Raw genomic sequence first — 6,526 nt, forward strand, 5'->3', positions numbered from 1 at the left:
AGTGCCGGGACGGGTTGGCGGATCCAACACTCTGGGTACCTCCGGGTACTTGGGGTTGGTTGAGGACTTGGTGAACAAACACTTGATATACACTCTCCGGATGTACTTCGGGTATCGCCTGTTGTCCGAGACCACTTGCATGGTTAGCAAGCGTTGTGGTCTAATGGCCCTACCGGGCAAACACTTTGGGTTCGCGAGGACTTAGAGTGCTGGTAGTGGTTGGCGGACCCAACACTCTGGGTACCTCCGGGTACTTGGGGTTGGTTGAGGACTTGGTGAACAAACACTTGATATACACTCTTCGGATGTACTTCGGGTGTCACCTGTTGTCCGAGGCCACTTGCATGGTTAGCAAGCGTTGTGGTCTAATGGCCCTACCGGGCAAACACTTTGGGTTCGCAAGGACTTGGAGTGCCGGGACGGGTTGGCGGATCCAACACTCTGGGTACCTCCGGGTACTTGGGGTTGGTTGAGGACTTGGTGAACAAACACTTGATATACACTCTTCGGATGTACTTCGGGTATCGCCTGTTGTCCGAGACCACTTGCATGGTTAGCAAGCGTTGTGGTCTAATGGCCCTACCGGGCAAATACTTTGGGTTCGCGAGGACTTAGAGTGCTGGTAGTGGTTGGCGGACCCAACACTCTGGGTACCTCCGGGTACTTGGGGTTGGTTGAGAACTTGGTGAAGATACCCCTGTCACCTTGTTCGAGGCCACTTGCATGGTAGCAAGCGTTGTGATACAATGGCCCTACCGGGCCAACACTTTGGGTTCGCAAGGACTTGGAGTGCCGGGACGGGTTGGCGGATCCAACACTCTGGGTACCTCCGGGTACTTGGGGTTGGTTGAGGACTTGGTGAGCAAACACTTGATATACGTTCTTCGGATGTACTTCGGGTGTCACCTGTTGTCCGAGGCCACTTGCATGGTCAACGGTTGAGGTGGTGATGGCGGGTCGGTGCTGTAGGGTGCCGGCCTGTTGGCTGCCTTGGCCGGGTTGGTTGGTTAACACTTGATTGAGCTTGCACCCGAGGGTAATGGCACTTGAAGGTGGGTACCGGCCGGCTGACCTGGTGTGATGGTTGGTTGGTGAACACTTGGCGGTACTTGCACTTGGCTGTGCTTGGACTTGAAGGTGGGATCCGGCTGGCCTAGGCCATTGGTGGTTGGTTGGTTGGTTAGCCCTTAGCTGGGCTGGCTGGCTGGCTGGCCATCGGTGGTGTGGTGTGTTGGGCGGTTGGTGAACACTTGGCGGTACTTGCACTTGGCTGTGCTTGGACTTGAAGGTGGGATCCGGCTGGCCTAGGCCATTGGTGGTTGGTTGGTGGGTTAGCCCTTAGCTGGGCTGGCTGGCTGGCTGGCCATCGGTGGTGTGGTGTGGTGTGGTGTGTGGAGTCGAGCATCGCGCGCCGTTGCCTTCTTCGGAGTGTTGTAGGTACGCAAGTGCTTGCAATGCAAAGAGGTTGGTGATGGAGTGACATTGCCTTCACCATGGAGTTGCGGGTACTTAGGTACTTGCAAGGAGATGGTGGTATGGTGGTGTTGCGTGTGTGGTGTTCGATTAGAAAGATATAATTTCTAAGTCCGGATTAGTGCTGTCAGTGGGGCCGCCGCTAGCAGGTCCTGCACGGCCACCGTGGGGCTTGACTTGGCGCTATTCCGGACTTGGGGCGATCACGATGTCCCCGTGCGGGACTTAGAAGATGGAAGAACACAAGTACCCTTATCCCATGACTTGTGAGCGATTGGCATACGTTACCACATGAAGAGAAAAATTGGCTAAGTCCCGGATCCATATTAGATGAAGAGAAAAATCGGCTAAGTCCCGGATCCATATTATATGAAGAGAAAAATTGGCTAAGTCCCGGATCCATATTATATGAAGAGAAAAATCGGCTAAGTCCCGGATCCATATTATATGAAGAGAAAAATTGGCTAAGTCCCGGATCCATATTATATGAAGAGAAATATCGGCTAAGTCCAGGATCCATATATAATAACCTAATAATCGGCTAAGTCCCGGATCCATATTATATGAAGAGAAAAATCGGCTAAGTCCAGGATCCATATATAATAACCTAATAATCGGCTAAGTCCAGGATCCATATATAATAACCTAATAACAGGCTAAGTCCAGGATCCATATTATATGAAGAGAAAAATCGGCTAAGTCCGAGATTGGGTCTGTCAGACATACACTTTCAAGATACCACACAAGCAAGCAAGATGGCCTAGTGATGGAACCATATAATATGAAGAGAAAAATCGGCTAAGTCCGAGATTGGGTCTGTCGGAAATACACTATCAAGTTACCACACAAGCAAGCAAGATGGCCTAATGATGGATCCATATGATATGAAGAGAAAAATCGGCTAAGTCCAGGATCCATATAATATGAAGAGAAAAATCGGCTAAGTCCCAGATTGGGTCTGTCAGAAATACACTTCCAAGTTACCACACAAGCAAGCAAGATGGCCTAGTGATGGATCCATATGATATGAAGAGAAAAATCGGCTAAGTCCAGGATCCATATAATATGAAGAGAAAAATCGGCTAAGTCCCAGATTGGGTCTGTCAGAAATACACTTCCAAGTTACCACACAAGCAAGCAAGATGGCCTAGTGATGGATCCATATGATATGAAGAGAAAAATCGGCTAAGTCCAGGATCCATATAATATGAAGAGAAAAATCGGCTAAGTCCCAGATTGGGTCTGTCAGAAATACACTTCCAAGTTACCACACAAGCAAGCAAGATGGCCTAGTGATGGATCCATATGATATGAAGAGAAAAATCGGCTAAGTCCCAGATTGGGTCTGTCAGAAATACACTTCCAAGTTACCACACAAGCAAGCAAGATGGCCTAGTGATGGATCCATATGATATGAAGAGAAAAATCGGCTAAGTCCAGGATCCATATAATATGAAGAGAAAAATCGGCTAAGTCCCAGATTGGGTCTGTCAGAAATACACTTCCAAGTTACCACACAAGCAAGCAAGATGGCCTAGTGATGGATCCATATGATATGAAGAGAAAAATCGGCTAAGTCCCAGATTGGGTCTGTCAGACATACACTATCAAGTTACCACACAAGCAAGCAAGATGGCCTAGTGATGGATCCATATGATATGAAGAGAAAAATCGGCTAAGTCCAGGATCCATATAATATGAAGAGAAAAATCGGCTAAGTCCCAGATTGGGTCTGTCAGAAATACACTTCCAAGTTACCACACAAGCAAGCAAGATGGCCTAGTGATGGATCCATATGATATGAAGAGAAAAATCGGCTAAGTCCAGGATCCATATAATATGAAGAGAAAAATCGGCTAAGTCCCAGATTGGGTCTGTCAGAAATACACTTCCAAGTTACCACACAAGCAAGCAAGATGGCCTAGTGATGGATCCATATGATATGAAGAGAAAAATCGGCTAAGTCCCAGATTGGGTCTGTCAGACATACACTATCAAGTTACCACACAAGCAAGCAAGATGGCCTAGTGATGGATCCATATGATATGAAGAGAAAAATCGGCTAAGTCCCAGATTGGGTCTGTCAGAAATACACTTCCAAGTTACCACATGAGCAAGCAAGATGGCCTAGTGATGGATCCATATAATATGCAGAGAAAAATCGGCTAAGTCCCAGATTGGGTCTGTCAGAAATACACTTCCAAGTTACCACATGAGCAAGCAAGTTACCACATGAAGAGAAAGCCGGCAAAGTCTGGGAATGTTACCACATGAACTGGAAAATGGGCAAAAACCTACCTTCACAGGGAACGTGAATAAGTAAGGCTGTAGACATCGGATCGACAAGCCAAAGACTGATATGGAAAGGAAATGAGTAGTACTAGCTTTCCTGAGAGTTGCAGAGCTTAGACTGCATATGAACGAAAGTTATTAAGCGTCAAAGTCAGAGAAGTTACCCAAAGGAACACAAGTTCCAACTTAGAGCATGTATACCGCCTAGACGGTAAGAGGTACGGCCAGGCTGAGGAATAAGGAAATGTTGGCCAACATGTTCCCTAACTATCCCCCGAAGACCTCAAAGCAATCCAACATCAACCAAGAAAGTTATAGCCCGATCAAGGAAACACCTACTTTGCACCGATATTGCACCAAATACATGTACCAAGCACCTTCGGTTGCATACCTGCAGGGGTTTACCATAGTAGGCCATGGAAGACCGATATACCGAACATAATCACTTTCTATCTCCTCGGGTGTTTGAGATAGCGCTTTGCGGTACAAGAACGAAAGTTAGACTTTATCTTGGTGCATCTTTTTGCCCAAGATCACAAGACCCTATCTACCAAGGCAAGAAAGTTGTGTGGGGACAAAATGTCCAAAAGTGCCCAAAGTGGCACACTTGAACCATATATTCGAGAAAAACACAAGTGTGGGCCCGAGCTAGCAAGTTGAAATGTTCTGACCGTCAGTAGCCCTAGTTGAGGTGCACTTATCATTATATGAGGCCAACGTGCCAGCTAGTCTCTAAAGGGGCGATATGGGTGTTCCAAGGTTTGTACCCAATTGAGGAAAAAACAGGGTAAGGTACGGTGTACCGCGAATAACTCGGGCTATAGATGTCCGATCGATGAGTTTGGCATATGTATGGAAAGGTCTCGACGAGACCTAACTACCCTGAAAGTATGAAGGCAAAGACTTGAATGACCGGGAAGTTATTAAGTGCACAAGTGGTAAAGTTGCACCAAAGTCCATGTTACCCGAAGTGGTACATGAACACCCAATATTCGACCAAAACACAAGTTTAGAGACGAGCTAGCGAGCTACATTGTTCAGACCGTCAGTAGCCCGCATCAAGACACGCATTTCATTATATTGAGCCTAGCCGCTAGCTCGACTCGAAGTCGGTCATATGGTTGGTTGATGGTTTGGACCGACCACGTGGTGTACCAAGGTTATGTACCTTTCATGAATTAAAACTCTGGCTGTATGGCACTGAGCGACAAGCTAAGGTGTGATTTGGAATAGTCTTGAGTGGGACTATTTAGGAAAAATGCGAACAAAAAATCACAAAGTCCTTGGGCGAAGCTATTAGCGAAACATAGAGCAAATTGGTACCAAAAACTATGGAAATGGGACTTGAGTCAAAAATAACCGCAAGTTGGAGAAGAGATAGCAAGCTTGCGTAGAACAATTATATTTGGTGCATGGTATCACCAACAAAAAAGTATATGGGGCCAAGGTGCTGGCTGGCCTCCAAAGTGGAGATATGGGCGATCCAAAGTTTGTACCCAAGTACGAACAAGTATGGAAAAAACAGGGTAAGGTACCAAGTACCATTAATAACTTCGGCTGTAGATGGCCGAGCGAGGCAAACGGCTCACCGTTGGAAAGGTCTTGGGGAGACCTATCTACCCTGATAGTTTCATGAGGCTGAGTTGAAAGACCACGGAGATATTAGGTGATGATGGTCCAATTCGGGGACCAAGTCGCAGGAAATGGCGCTTGACCAAAATCACCCTTGGAAGGTGAATACCGGCTTACCGGTAAGAGATAGCGACTTGGCGTAGAATATTCATAAGTTGGGCGTGTAGAGACGCAACTTTTATTATATGGGGCCAACCCGGTCAGGGTGCTCCAAGTCGGTCGTTTGGTTGGTTTATGGTTTGGGCCGACCACGTGGTGTGCCAAGTTGAGGTACCTTTCATGAATTATAACTTGGTCAGTTTGCCACCGAGCGACAAGCTGCGGTGTGTTTTGGAATGGTCTTGAGTGGGACTATCAAGGAAAAATACCAATCGAAAATCAGCTTGTCCATGGCCGAAGCTATTAGTGAAACATATAGCAAAATGGGTCCAAAAACGAATGAAATGGGAATTGGACCAAGAATAACGGCAAGTTGGAGAAGAGATAGCAAGTTGGCGTAGAACAATTATATTTGGTGCATGGCATGACCAACAAAAAAGTATATGGGGCCAAGGTGCTAGCTGGCCTCCAAAGTGGAGATATGGGCGATCCAAAGTTTGTACCCAAGTACGAACAAGTATGGAAAAAACAGGGTAAGGTACCAAGTACCATTAATAACTTCGGCTGTAGATGGCCGAGCGAGGCAAACGGCTCACCGTTGGAAAGGTCTTGGGGAGACCTATCTACCCTGAAAGTTTTATGAGGCTGAGTTGAAAGACCACGGAGATATTAGGTGATGATGGTCCAATTCGGGGACCAAGTCGCAGGAAATGGCACTTGACCAAAATCACCCTTGGAAGGTGAATACCGGCTTACCGGTAAGAGATAGCGACTTGGCGTAGAATATTCATAAGTTGTGCGTGTAGAGACGCAACTTTCATTATATGGGGGCAACCCGGTCAGGGTGCTCCAAGTCGGTCGTTTGGTCGGTATATGGTTTGGGCCGACCACATGGTGTACCAAGTTGAGGTATCTTTCATGAATTATAACTCGGTCAGTTTGCCACCGAGCGACAAGTTGCGGTGTGTTTTGGAATGGTCTTGAGTGGGACTATCAAGCAAAAATACAAACAGAATATCAGCTTGTCCAT

The sequence above is a fragment of the Anopheles coustani genome, assembly GCF_943734705.1.
Source record: "Anopheles coustani chromosome X unlocalized genomic scaffold, idAnoCousDA_361_x.2 X_unloc_92, whole genome shotgun sequence".
Classification (NCBI taxonomy): Eukaryota; Metazoa; Arthropoda; class Insecta; order Diptera; family Culicidae; genus Anopheles; species Anopheles coustani.